Source organism: Girardinichthys multiradiatus, chromosome 13, assembly GCF_021462225.1.
Source record: "Girardinichthys multiradiatus isolate DD_20200921_A chromosome 13, DD_fGirMul_XY1, whole genome shotgun sequence".
In the NCBI taxonomy this organism is placed as follows: domain Eukaryota; kingdom Metazoa; phylum Chordata; class Actinopteri; order Cyprinodontiformes; family Goodeidae; genus Girardinichthys; species Girardinichthys multiradiatus.
In genome coordinates this window covers 26,060,106-26,073,618 of record NC_061806.1, presented here as the reverse complement: position 1 = coordinate 26,073,618, position 13,513 = coordinate 26,060,106, and the positions used below count along the sequence as shown (strand labels likewise).

Here is a 13,513-nt window from a genome sequence, read left to right as displayed (position 1 = left end):
TGAGTAATTAACAACTGAAAGAGGAAAACTAATGACGAGAGGAGAACACACCGGGAGGCAAAAGGAAACCAGAATTGTCAGAACACAGAAAGCAATAAACATGAATACAAACCCTCAAACAAAAAACATCTAGCAAAACAAAACACAAAACCATAAACAAAGTCCAAAATGTCACATCCTTACACTGTCCTCCTATTCCAAAATATGACTGTCCATATTTTTAACAACTAAATATTTCCAAACAGCCAAATTTGTCTTTCTTGTAAGCATGGGAAAGGTGTAATAGCCTTCTTCCAGCCAGCTGACTCAGCAGTGTGCAGCAGGAGGTGTGGGAGGGGCAGAACTCCTTCATGCTATGCTCCATACAGTTTGAAGAAAACAACAGTCACTCCAGCACTTTCTCTGGCATCTCATTAAAAGGCATTTTTTTGGTCTTTTAATATTCTATTTTTGGCGGTTTTTACCATTTTAAAACCCTGGTATATTTTGGTGGGTCCATGCCTGCTTAGTAATGGTGCAGCTGCATTTGCAAAACAACATAGAGCCATGTTGAGAATTAAAAAAATGTTATTGATGGCTTTTTCAGATCAAACTCTTTAGAATCACAAGCTACGGTGTTGTTCTTGTCTGATGTCAATTTACACTGTAAATTGACTAAAAGTACAGCGTGTATTTGCACAACAAAGAAACTGATTTAAAAGAATATTTAAGTTTCCTCCACCAGCGTTTCAATCTACTTCTATTGTGGCTGTCTCCTTTTCGAACCCTGGCTTTAAGGTAGACGTTTAAAAACTGATACGTAGATAATTCTCCCTTAACTTTCTGAACAGACACTGCAGCAGCAGTCCTATCTCAAGCATCATACTGCCAGTTCATTTTTCTAAAGTCACGATGGACTCACCCCTCACATCCTCCTGTCGCCTCAGTCTGCACCCTCCCCCTCTGTCAAGCCCCTCCGTCTCCTGACCTAATCTAGATGATTAAATAATTTTTCTTTAGCACAAATTTTGTCCCCCTCCCCACACCACTACTCTTGTCTGGTAGTCGGGCCGCACATCCTCTCCTATTGATCGTCATGCTGAGGAGATTACCCTAATAGCTGGGATTACTTCCCCACATGTTGGTCAGCCACATACTGCAGGGGAGGAGGGGTGAGCAGGGGATGGTGCATGTTGTGCATGATGTGCAAGTTTATGCAGGGGAGGGGAGGGGGAGTAAGAAATGAAAAATCTGGGCCTATTTGTTTATTTCCATTGAGTAGCGGATGATAAAAGGCCACAACTAATATAGCATCTGGATGGTTTTCGGGTATAAATAAAGTTTGCAGCCCTTAATGACAGTATTTACCCTCTTTTGAAGAGATTGCTCATGATTATGTGGGATAAAGGTCTTAAAGCAACAAGAAAAACAGCAATAGCAACAACAAAAAAATACTGAAACCTTTTTTTTTTTTTTTTAAATGAACCCGAGCATAAAGCCAAATTAAACTTTTACATTAAAGGGATAGTTTCAGATTTTTGAAGCCAGGTTTTGAGCAGTTAATATCTGACCTACTGTAGATAACTCTCTTGGCATTTTCATTTGGTCTAAATCCAGATTAGTTGGTCCAGGAGGCTGAAGCTAACAGCTAGTCCACACCAAGGTGGACATCAACCGTCTTAAATTCCAATCTAAAAATACTCATAGTTGGCAATGCAAACTATATTTGGTTAAATTTAAACACTAAACTGTTTGCATATGGCAGTTATTTACAGAGAAACAGATTTTTGTTGACACAGGAAATAAAGATAGGAGGCAATGTGCCACCAATGATATTCCTGTCTTAAACATGAACTTAGAACTGAGCATGTAAAGTGAAAATAAGCAAACTGTTAAGTATGAAAAATGCTAATTAGGTTGCAGTTTTAAGATTCTGTTAATGAAATTGCTGGGGCACAATGTCAAACCTTTTAAAATCACACTTATAGTCTAACAGTTAATGGTCCTAAGTACCAAAAATCAACTGATTTGATGCTTTAGTGCAAACTTTTCAAACCTGAGCAAAAACTGCTCTCCATGTCGAAAGTGTGAGTAGGATTGCATGCTAGTCTTTCAAAGTCCTTTTGTAAATGCATCCGACACTAACTGTTATGGTAATAATTTAAAATGTTTGCTCTTATATAAAGATTCAAGCAGAACACATATTTGTCCTCTTACCACAAATTCAGTTTTTTTTTTTTTTTAATGTGAAAATAAAATTTTTCAATGTAACAAACTGACTTTCGCATCAGTAATAGGCTAATCAGTGGGTAGGACCATTGAAAAAGTAGAACGCTGATCAAGGAACATTTGATGAAGGCTTCATGGCAAAATCCTCAAAAATGTAGAAAACTTTATTAAACTACCTAACATTAAGAGCATTATCAATAGTATTACATTCTGCTTTGGTCCTGTGTTTATAAGAAAACTATTAATCCTCAGCTTTGAGTCCTGTCTGGATGATAATCCAGGAAGCTAATGCATTTTAAAAGCATCGTCCCCATCCACATGTTTCCCAACATCTTCAGTTTGACATCTACCAACGGTTTAGTGCGTGCATACCTGCTGCGAGATTTCAAGTTTAGTTTGTAACAAGTTCAAAAGGTTTCTAAAACAGCCTTTTGAACTGGAACTAGAGAGAGGAGCTGGGGGCCGTTCAAACGGTACAGAGAAAAGGAATTCCGTTAATCCGACTCTGATCCGGTACAATGGCAGCCTTGTTGTCTGTCCCGTTAGCGCTCACCTAACACAAGTTAAGCACCGTTGAACATGTTCTCTTATAGCTAATTTAAACGTGTGATTGATGCGGAGGTTTTCTACAACGGCTGTTTTAGTGGGTTACGATGGGACTTCACCTAGAACTATATCGCCCATAATAGTTAGACGGGATGTTGTGGTTAAGTTTCACCAACACAAACTCTAATAACAAAGCGTCCCAGCCACCACATCCACCTGCACCTCTCAGAAACACCGTTTTTTTTTTTTTGTCAGTAAACTGTCGCCTGGCCTCAGCCCTTACCTCCAGCAGGGGAGTTAACGTCAGGCGGCAGGTTGTTCCTGAAGGAATCCCGTCACAGATAAAACAATGGCGAGCTCCGTTCCGCGGATAAACACTTGTCGACAAATCAGGACACTGTCCTTCAGCGGTGTGCTAATCTCTCCTTCTCTTCGCGCAGCGCTAAAATAAACTTGAGTTGTTATTTAAATCACAGCGGCGCACCTGAACCGCAGTTCGGTCCTCAGGAGGGTCCGCAGCGGCAGACCGTTGTTGTTCGGGGGACGATGAATGGTGGGGGGGGGAGGACGTCGGTGACGCGAGAGATAACGTTATTAACGTTAATAACGAGCAGCAGTGATGTGTGCGCGAGCGCGCGGCTCTGTCCTGGTCGCTGAGAGGTAAAGGGTGGGCGCGTGAGCGGACATTCAGATCAGATTAAGGTAGTTTTAAAGCAGCGGTTCTAAAACATGTGGGTCGGGACCCAACTGTGGTTCGTCAGCCATCAATTAGGAGGTCATGGATGTAATCTCAAAATAACAAATTTAAAGAATGTTCCTAACTATTGAGGATCAGCTATACTACAATTAAAACAAAAATAGATAAATACATTTTATATAATTTTAAGAGTATCAATAATTTATTTCTTACTGTTTTATTAATTTAATAAATTGTGTTCCCTATAAGATTATATTTTAAGGGGGCACCCTACTCCCGGAGGAGTCAGGTTAATCTGTTCATATATAGTGCCATGTCAGAACAGACATAATTAAACTTTCTTAAAAAAACAGATCTGTTATTGTTTGTTTTCATATTTTTACTAAACATACCAAAGAATCTTATGTTATATATCATATTCACACTTTTAAAAAGATTGCAGATAAAGTTCAGGAGCTTTTTTATGAGAAAAGTAATTCTGCATTTTCCTTCCCTTTTCCAAGTATTTTGAGCGCTACCAGCGGCTGTTACACAGTTCTCTCATTTACAAGAGAAAAGTTTGGAAAGTCATGGCAAGAAAACTAAAAGAGCTTTGCCTATCATTGTTCAGTCAATCATTTTCTACCGCTTATTCCATAGTGGGTCACGGGGGAGCTGGTGCCAATCTCCAGCAGTCTATGGGTGAGAGGCGGGGTACACCCTGGACAGGTCACCAGTCCATCACAGGGCAACACACAAACACTCATTCATACACCTAAGGGCAATTTAGAGTGACCAATTAACCTAACAGGCATGTCTTTGGACTGTGGGAGGAAGCCGGAGTACCCGGTGAGAACCCACGCATGCACGGGGAGAACATGCAAACTCCATGCAAAAAGACCCCAGGCCGGGAATCGAACCCAGGACCTTCTTGCTGCAAGGCAACAGTGCTACCAACTGCACCACCGTGCAGCCCTCATCATTGTTATTTAGCTAATTATTTTGTGAATTTAAAAAGCAAAAATTTTCTAGCTAGCTACACAACTCAACTGATCAAAATCAGGGCACAGTGGTTTGTCAGTCATATTCTTGTTTATGTTTAACAAAAAACAGAAAAAACAAGAGAGCCAATAATGCATTAAACTAACTCTCCTTCAGCAAGTCTTCGTCTTCAATAAACAGACAAGGAAACGTACTTCATTTGAAGAAGCCATATTTCAGTTCTGTAAAAGACCCAAATAAAGCCAGTGGGTGTCACTAGCTGTGTTTCCATTACAAATGTGCAAAAACCTTTGTCAATATTCTGCCAGTGTTGAAAAAACACAATTTCGAAATTGCTGTGTTTCCATTAAGTAATTTCTTTTTCGTAATTACAATTTGCGCAATTTGATGGTCAATGGAAACGCAACTTTTGTTGTGCGTTTAAAAAATAGAGGAAGTATCATCCATGTAACAGGTGTTGGTTGTCTGATGAATCAAACAGTTTTTCACCGTTGCTGTTGGGTACAAACTGGACTGTGAATCTGATATAAAAGCTGTTGTCAAATGATAAACTCTAAGTGGGCCTAGTCAAGAGCAGAAGAAGTGATCATTAAAGATTTGTTTATGCCAACCCCCCGACTTCAGCAACTCATTAACTTTACACGTACTGAATAAATAGCAATTGGAATAACATTTATTAAAAATTAACAACATTTATTGAAGCTAAACAAAACACCACCAGCTTTTAACCAACTCTAAAAAAGTGGATTATTTAAAAAAATAGAGGCCTCCCAAAAGCAGACACCCCTGCTAGTTAGATTAATGCATTTTATCTTTTTTATCACTAACAACTTTAGGACTTATGCCTATTATACCAGTCAAATGTGAAAAAATTTACAAGAAATTAACAGGCTTTAACCCAGCTGCTTGGTAAAGTAACACAAAGTATTGATGAAAACCTCTTAGAAGCTGCAAAAGACTTGAGATTTCAGTATAATGACACTAAACATAAAGTTGAAGGTACAATAGAAAGGTTTAATTTGCAGAATACTTGTATGCTGAATGGCCCAGTCAAAGTCCTTTCCTAAATGCAATCAGTAGTCTGTGGCAAGACCTGAAAGTTTATGTTCATGGATTGCTCTCCAGCCAATCTAACTAACCTTGAACTTTTTTGAAAAGAACAGTAGGCAAACATGTAGGTCTGTTGATGTGCAAAGCTAATACAGACACACAACAAATGACTTGCCTTTGTTATTCAAGCAAAAGGGGATTCTACAAAGTATTGACTGTGTTTTGGGGTTGTTTGGTTTTTGGTTTCTGGGTTTTTGTTTGTCTTATTCACAGTTCAAGTTTTGAATCATGTTTCTGTTTATTTTCCTGGTCATGCTTTTGTTTTGTCGTCTTGTTCATGTTTTGTCAAGTTTGGTTTTCGGATCTGGTTATGCTTTTGCTTCATGTTTTTCTAATTTGTGTTCAAGAGTCTCTGTTTTGCTCCAGCCACGTTTTGTTCTGTTAATTTGGATCACCTGCACCTATTAATCTGTCTTGTTTCACCTGGTCACACTCCATAAATACACACCTGTTCTGTCATTCATTGCGGAAACATTTTTCTTAGATCATGTCTTGATTTTTGATCATGCCATGCCTGCCTCGCCTGCCCGTTTGTTGTTTTGTTCCTGCCTCCTGTTGAGAGTGAGTTTTTGTTATTAAACCTTTTTCACTTACCATCACGCTGCCTGCTCGTCTGCATTCTGGGGTCCTATATCTCGCAAGCCATAACAGACTGAAAGTACTGAATCCAAATACACTCCACACTTTTCAGATTTTTATTTGTAAAAAAAAAAAATGTGAAAACCATGTACCATTTTCCTTCCACTGCACAGTTACTCCACTGTATGCAGATGTGTCCCTTTATGTTTTCTAAGGCAACTTTGGTGAATAAACAAGGAGGTTTGTTTTAAATTTGTCATTTGCTAGTTGGTTTGGCTTTACAGACTTCAGTACAGTCATGCTGGAGTTGGGGAAGAAGGGCCAGGTTTAATGTTATCTAGTAGGACTTTCCTTGGTATACCTAACTAATATGCTTTTCAACATGTCCTGTGCAAATTCAAGTTGTCTTGGGACTCTTCGGACATCTAGCTATCGTCATCCAATAAATTATGGGCTGCATTACCTGATGTTTATCAACTAACTGTTGCAGATGACTCAACATATAATACATAAAATGGACTCACTTGTCTGTTTGTTAGATATACCTAGTAGAATTGATGCAAATTCACACCCAGAGTTGATTACTGCAATAGCGTTCTCTATGGTATACCATCCGAAACACTCAACAAACTACAATGCATCCAAAACTCTGCTGCTCGCCACCCCACCCGCAACACATCAACCCAGTCTTGCAGACCCTCCACTAGCTCCCTGTCACTCAGCACATCCGTTTTTAAGATCCTCCTCATTACATTCAAAGCCTTCCTTAATTTCGTCCCGCCATACCTCACTGACTTACTCCACCATCACACTACATCTTGCTCCCTCCAGTCCTCCGATGCCAACCCTCTGTCCCTCCCTTGTAGGACCAAGCTTCGAACCTGGGGCAAAAGAGCTTTTTCCATAACAGCTCCCACCCTCTGGAACTCATTGCCACAACCACTCCATGACTGTTCCGACCTCCCTACCTTCAAGAAAGAACTCAAAACCCATCTGTTTAAAATTTTAATCTCTAAATCTGCTTTTTTTTTTATGTGTAATGTTGTACTGCTCTTATTGTTGTACCTTTGTAAAGCGTCTTTGAGTTCATAGAAAAGCATTATACAAATAAAATGTCAGTCAGTCATTTTCTACCGCTTATTCCATAGTGGGTCGCGGGGGAGCTGGTGCCTATCCCCAGCAGTCTATGGGCGAGAGGCGGGGTACACCCTGGACAGGATAAATAAAATGTATTATTATTAAATATAAGCCACAGTTTTCTGTTTGTAGTTCCTTGGCTGACACCTTCGCGTGTTCTGGTTTCTCCCTCTTGAACTGTGATTTGAAGAGGGGGCACAAGGCGAGAGGATTAGAGCCAATATAACAAAATGAGACCCTCATGTCAGAGCTGTCATTTTATGTGTGTCCCAGCTGCTTCATCTGCCCATTGTTTTTTAATGCCCCATATGGCCCATTGGCCTATCAGCTGAGCCTATAAGTGTGTTAGTGAGAAGCTATACATTTTAATTCAATCCACAGAAGGTTGTAATGTGTATTTTATGTGTCAAAGGTGCTGAAAAGATTTGCACAAAAGATACAGTGCTGCTAGCCTTTCTCTGTTTTTTTGGGACAGCAACAATAATGATCATGTGCTGAAATAAATTTCTGGGTCACAGGCAAAAGATTAGAGAACAAGGAGGCACAGAAACCCTTTTTTTTTTTTTAGATGTCACAGCTAATAATACAATTATGGACAGTAACATAACAAATATTTGCCAAAACAACTATCAGTAGGTTGGGTATGTCTCAACTCATAATTATTTTTTTTGCTTTTGCAAAAAAAAGAGGTTTTCCCATCTTTGCTAAAAAAAATGTTTTCTTGTTTTTTAAGTAGTCCAAATGATTATAATAGTACTCAATTTAATTGTAATAGTAAAAATCCACAGTATAGGTAATGTTTGCATTTGTTTTTAATTCAGAAATTCGACACTAGAGGGCAGTCTACTACCTTCTGACAGGTTAAAATGTCAGTCAGTCATTTTCTACCGCTTATTCCATAGTGGGTCGCGGGGGAGCTGGTGCCTATCTCCAGCAGTCTATGGGCGAGAGGCAGGGTACACCCTGGACAGGTCGCCAGTCCATCGCAGGGCAACACACAAACAACCACACACTCATTCATACACCTAAGGGCAATTTAGAGAGACCAATTAACCTAACAGGCATGTCTTTGGACTGTGGGAGGAAGCCGGAGTACCCGGTGAGAACCCACGCAGGTTAAAATGCTGATCTATAAATAGGTCTGAAGGGGGACGAACAAGTCTGGTTTGTGCAAAATCTCCTGCGTGATTACTGGGATGCTAGACAGGTGAGTTACCGAGCAGGTGGGAGACAGCTTCTAAACGCAGGCAGCCGAGACACTGAAGGAAGCTACTGGACAGATCCAGGATCATGGAAGTAAACACTAGCAGAGATACAAGCATAGGTGTACAGAGAAACTCAAATACTACAGATTATGAATCAAGAGCTAACAAAGAAACAGAAAATCAGGTGATGTCACTAAAGACTGCAACTCAGAGCAGAATAAAAATATATCCGAAATACTAAGTGTGGTGCAATGGTAGAGCACTTGACCCCATATATGGAGGCCTCCATTAATGGGTTCAAATTCTTTGCTACATGTCTTCCCCCCCTCCCAGCCAACGTCTCATTTATCTACCTTGGAAAAATATTGGCTACTAGTGCCACAAAATAAAAAAATACCAAAGTACAGAACAAAACCACAAGGACTCTCAAAACTAAGGAATGAACTGAATATGAAAAGCAAAAACTGACAAATCCTAAAATAAAGCAAAACACAGGACCAAAGTCTCAAAGATTATAACAGAGATAGCACTAATTCTGTACACAATACTATTTACAAACAAACGGCAGGGTGACAGAGTTTAGGCCTTTAAAACATTTATGAAATTTATAAAAAGTTAAAGACCTATCAAGATTGTCACTCAAATACAGATAAGTATGAATGGAGTTAGTGCAGAATATTTATAGAAATTATTTAGGAAGTTATTTAGGAGATGTATCCATGTCCTTTTTCAATTTAGATACAATATTGTTTAAAATAATAACTCCTCTGGTCAGGTGACCAATTCTATTATGAGAATTTGTGCTAATTGTTTAGATTAATAAAGACAGACCTCAAGGCTGGAGCTCTTTAAAACATTTTTTAAACTTATTTTTTAAATCTATTTTGTTGTTTTGCTCAAAATGTTTTCCATAGAATAGAATAGCCACTTTACTGTCCTTCACAAACACAAAGCAGTTATTGGACGCCACAAAGACATTTGGTTGTATTGAACAACAGTGCCAAAAAGTATTTGCTTCCGTTATAGATTTCTTCTATTTGTCTATTTGCCACACTTAAATGATTTAAATTAGCAAACATTTTTAGTATAAAGATAACTTGAAAAAATGAAACGATAATTGCCCCCCATTTTAAATAATGAAATACCTTTTATTAACTTCATCGTTTGGTACGGTTTCACTATCCATACCCGGGCATAGATACTGCCTTACTCGTAAATTCAAAAAGTCATTTTAATAAAACCTGTCTGACAACATGAAGTAGGCCGAAAGATTTTAAAAGGCAACACATCATGCCGTGATCTAAATGAATTAAAGTCAGAGTTTATGTTTCAACAGTAAAAAAATGACTAGACAGAAATGGCATAGAGATTTCCAAAGCAACAGCCACTGCAAACTATAAAGAACACAAAAGCCCATCTCACATATTTGTCAAAAACTATCCACGACTTCCGAGAAAAAACTCATTCTTTTGTCAAAAAAACTTTTTTACTTTTTGAAAACTGCACATCCCATTAACAAAGTATTTCAGAAGAAGAACATAATTTCTATTGTCAATTTGGTGGTTGTGTGGTGATCTGGGGCTGCATCGAAACAATTGCTGTAATTGATGGAACCATGAATTCAGCTCTCTACCAGAAAATCCTGAAAAACAATATTCAGCCATCAGTTTATGATCTTAAGATGAAGCCTGGGTTACGCAGCAGGATAAATTATCCAAAGCACACAAACAAGTCTACCTCTAAATGACTCAAAAACATCAAAATGAAAGTTTTGGAGTGATTCAGGCAAAGTCTGGACTTCAAGTCAATTAAAATGTACACTGTCAGTATCATACAGCAGCTTAGAAATGTACTGTCTCTCTGTGTGACGCAGCAGATGTATTTTATTCTTCATGTCTTTTTTTCCGTTTTGTTTGTCATCCCTCTCCTCCTCTTGGTTCCACTTAATCCTTTTGAATTTTCCTGTCTGTCTTTGTGCTCATTCTTTTTATAAAACTGCCATGGCCTCTCCAATCTGCTGCCTGAACCAGATTTGGCCTGTCATCCCATTAATTTAGTAAAGTCAGCTGTGGTGAATACAGGAAGGCTCTGCAGAGGGTGATAAAAACAGCAGAGAAAATCATCAGCTGCCCTCTGCTCTTACTAGAGGAGATATCCAGCTCCTGGTGTCTCAGAAAAACAATCAAATATCCTCAGGAACTCCTCCCATCCAGGTCAGAAATGGACCCTCTTTCCTGCTCTCCGGAAGGACATACAGAAGCTTAAAGTGAAGATCAAACACAATGAAAAGCAGTTTTGGTTTGTGAGCCATCAAGCTATCAAATTCAAGCATGTCAGTGCAATTCGGGCTTTATTTTTAAACTATTTATTACCCTCTTTATCATTTTTTAGCAATTTAATATACTCAAATTAGGTACTTCCATTGCTACCAAGTCTTTCTATTTAATTCTATTCTATTCAATTCTAACATACATACTGAGTCTGTAGGCTTATATTGGAACCAAAATGCTAGATGTTGACACATTTTATGATGGGTTGGTGATCTTTTTTTCGGTCAGAATTATTACAAGACATTTCCAATTAGATCAGGACAAACTATTTCTTAAAACAAAGCAGTTTTACACTTGTTGGTTTTTTTTATGCTCATTGAAAGAATAATTTCTCAAATTAACAAGAACGCTTCTAGTCGACTGTGACAGTTTTTCTTCCTTGTTTTGTTGTTTTTATTCTGGGTTCCACTTTTTTTTTTTTATGTGTCCTGTCCGGCAGAGTAGGCCTCAGAATTGTTATCTGAATGCCAAAAAAAGGCCCAACAGATTTACTTTCACTAGTGGAGCATTACAACTAATGCTTTAAAGCTCTGCTTGATATATATACTGTATTTGGGATTGCTTTGGGATGAAACAGATCTGTCGTGGTAAGGCGTATTCGTCATTTCCTGTTTTCACTGTTGCACTCGGATGATTGTTTGGCTCTTTCGATTGATCTGATTTCTCTTTACTGTGACATCTCTTACTTGTTCTAGTACATAAGCACGTTAACACATATAACACGTTTTTTTCTCGTAGTGGTAAGGGGTTGCTAGCTTAGAGTTGCTCCACCATACCCGCTCTGCTGTTTCTCTCTCCGAGTCATGTACCACAGGCTTTTAAGGTAGCTGTAATTAAATCCTTGCTTCAGAAACCTTCGCTTGATCAAGGTGATTTGATAAATTACAGACCTATATCCTGTTTTCATTTAAAATTCTTGAGAAAATGGTTGTTAATCAAGTATGTGAGCATTTACACAGCAATGATCTGTTTGAAGAGTTTCAGTTAAGTTTCAGAGCTCATCATAGCACAGAAACAGCTCTGCTGAAAGTCACTAGGAACATTCTCCTAGCCTCAGATAATGGACTTGTGTCTGTACCTGTTAGATCTCAGTGCTGCATTTGATCCAGTTGATCACAATATTCTCTTTATTTTTAAACTATTTATTACCCGCTTTATTATTTTCTAGCATTTTAATATACTCAAATTAGGTACTTCCACCAAGTCTTTCTATTCAATTCTCCTCGTCATCTTCCGCTTCATCCAGGACCGGGTCACAGGGGCAGCACACTCAGTAGAGACACCCAGACTTCCCTCTCCCAAGACAGCCGAGAGACATAGTCCCTCCAGCTTGTCTTGGGCAATCTCCTGGGCCTCCTTCCGGTGGGACGTGCCTGGAACACCTCCCGAGGAAGGCATCCAGGAAGCATCCGATATAGATGCCCAAGCCACCTCAACTGGCTCCTCTCGATGTGAAGGAGCAGCTGCTCTACTCTTCTACTATTCTCCCTTCACTTGTGAACAACATCCCGAGATATTGTTTGATTGTTTGATATAAAATTTTGTTTTGTAAACAGCAACTTTATAAAACTGGGGTATACCTTGGGACCATTCAATGGACAATGCCCATTTGCATGTAATTGCTTGAGCAGAAGAACTTGGCACCTTTAGACATCTGGAAATTGCACCAAGGGTGAACCAGACTCCGCAATTGTCCTCCAGATACAGTACAGACCAAAAGTTTGGACACACCTTCTCATTCAAAGAGTTTTCTTTATTTTCATGACTATGAATATTGTTGCTTCACACTGAAGGCATCAAAACTATGAATTAACACATGTGGAATTATATACTGAACAAAAAAGTGTGAAACAACTGAAAACATGTCTTATATTCTAGGTTCTTCAAAGTAGCCACCTTTTGCTTTGATTACTGCTCCGTACACTCTTGGCATTCTGTTGATGAGCTTCAAGAGGTAGTCACCTGAAATGGTTTTCCAACAGTCTTGAAGGAGTTCCCAGAGATGCTTAGCACTTGTTGGCCCTTTTGCCTTCACTCTGCGGTCCAGCTCACCCCAAACCATCTCGATTGGGTTCAGGTCCGGTGACTGTGGAGGCCAGGTCATCTGGCGCAGCACCCCATCACTCTCCTTCTTGGTCAAATAGCCCTTACACAGCCTGGAGGTGTGTTTGGGGTCATTGTCCTGTTGAAAAATAAATGATGGTCCAACTAAACGCAAACCGGATGGAATAGCATGCCGCTGCAAGATGCTGTGGTAGCCATGCTGGTTCAGTATGCCTTCAATTTTGAATAAATCCCCAACAGTGTCACCAGCAAAGCACCCCCACACCATCACACCTCCTCCTCCATGCTTCATGGTGGGAACCAGGCATGTAAAGTCCATCCGTTCACCTCTTCTGCGCCGCACAAAGACACGGTGGTTGGAACCAAAGATCTCAAACTTGGACTCATCAGACCAAAGCACAGATTTCCACTGGTCTAATGTCCATTCCTTGTGTTCTTTAGCCCAAACAAGTCTCTTCTGCTTGTTGCCTGTCCTCAGCAGTGGTTTCCTAGCAGCTATTATACCATGAAGGCCTGATTCACACAGTCTCCTCTTAACAGTTGTTCTAGAGATGTGTCTGCTGCTAGAACTCTGTGTGACACTGACCTGTTCTCTTATCTGAGCTGCTGTAAACCTGCGATTTCTGAGGCTGGTGACTCGGATGAACTTATCGTCC

General features: G+C 39.5%; 1 protein-coding gene across 3 annotated transcripts in view; it reads right to left on the bottom strand.

The window, feature by feature from the left end:
• LOC124879554 (zinc finger protein 516-like) overlaps nt 1-3,325 on the bottom strand; it is a 37,700-nt gene extending 34,375 nt beyond the window's left edge. For 2 of the 3 annotated variants that reach the window (XR_007041048.1, XR_007041049.1), the window contains exon 1: nt 3,038-3,325. The gene's annotated coding sequence lies outside the window, so the exon portion shown is untranslated. The remainder of the gene's footprint in view (nt 1-3,037) is intronic. The other variant, XM_047384185.1, reaches the window with a different exon arrangement.
• Nucleotides 3,326-13,513: the final 10,188 nt, after the last annotated feature.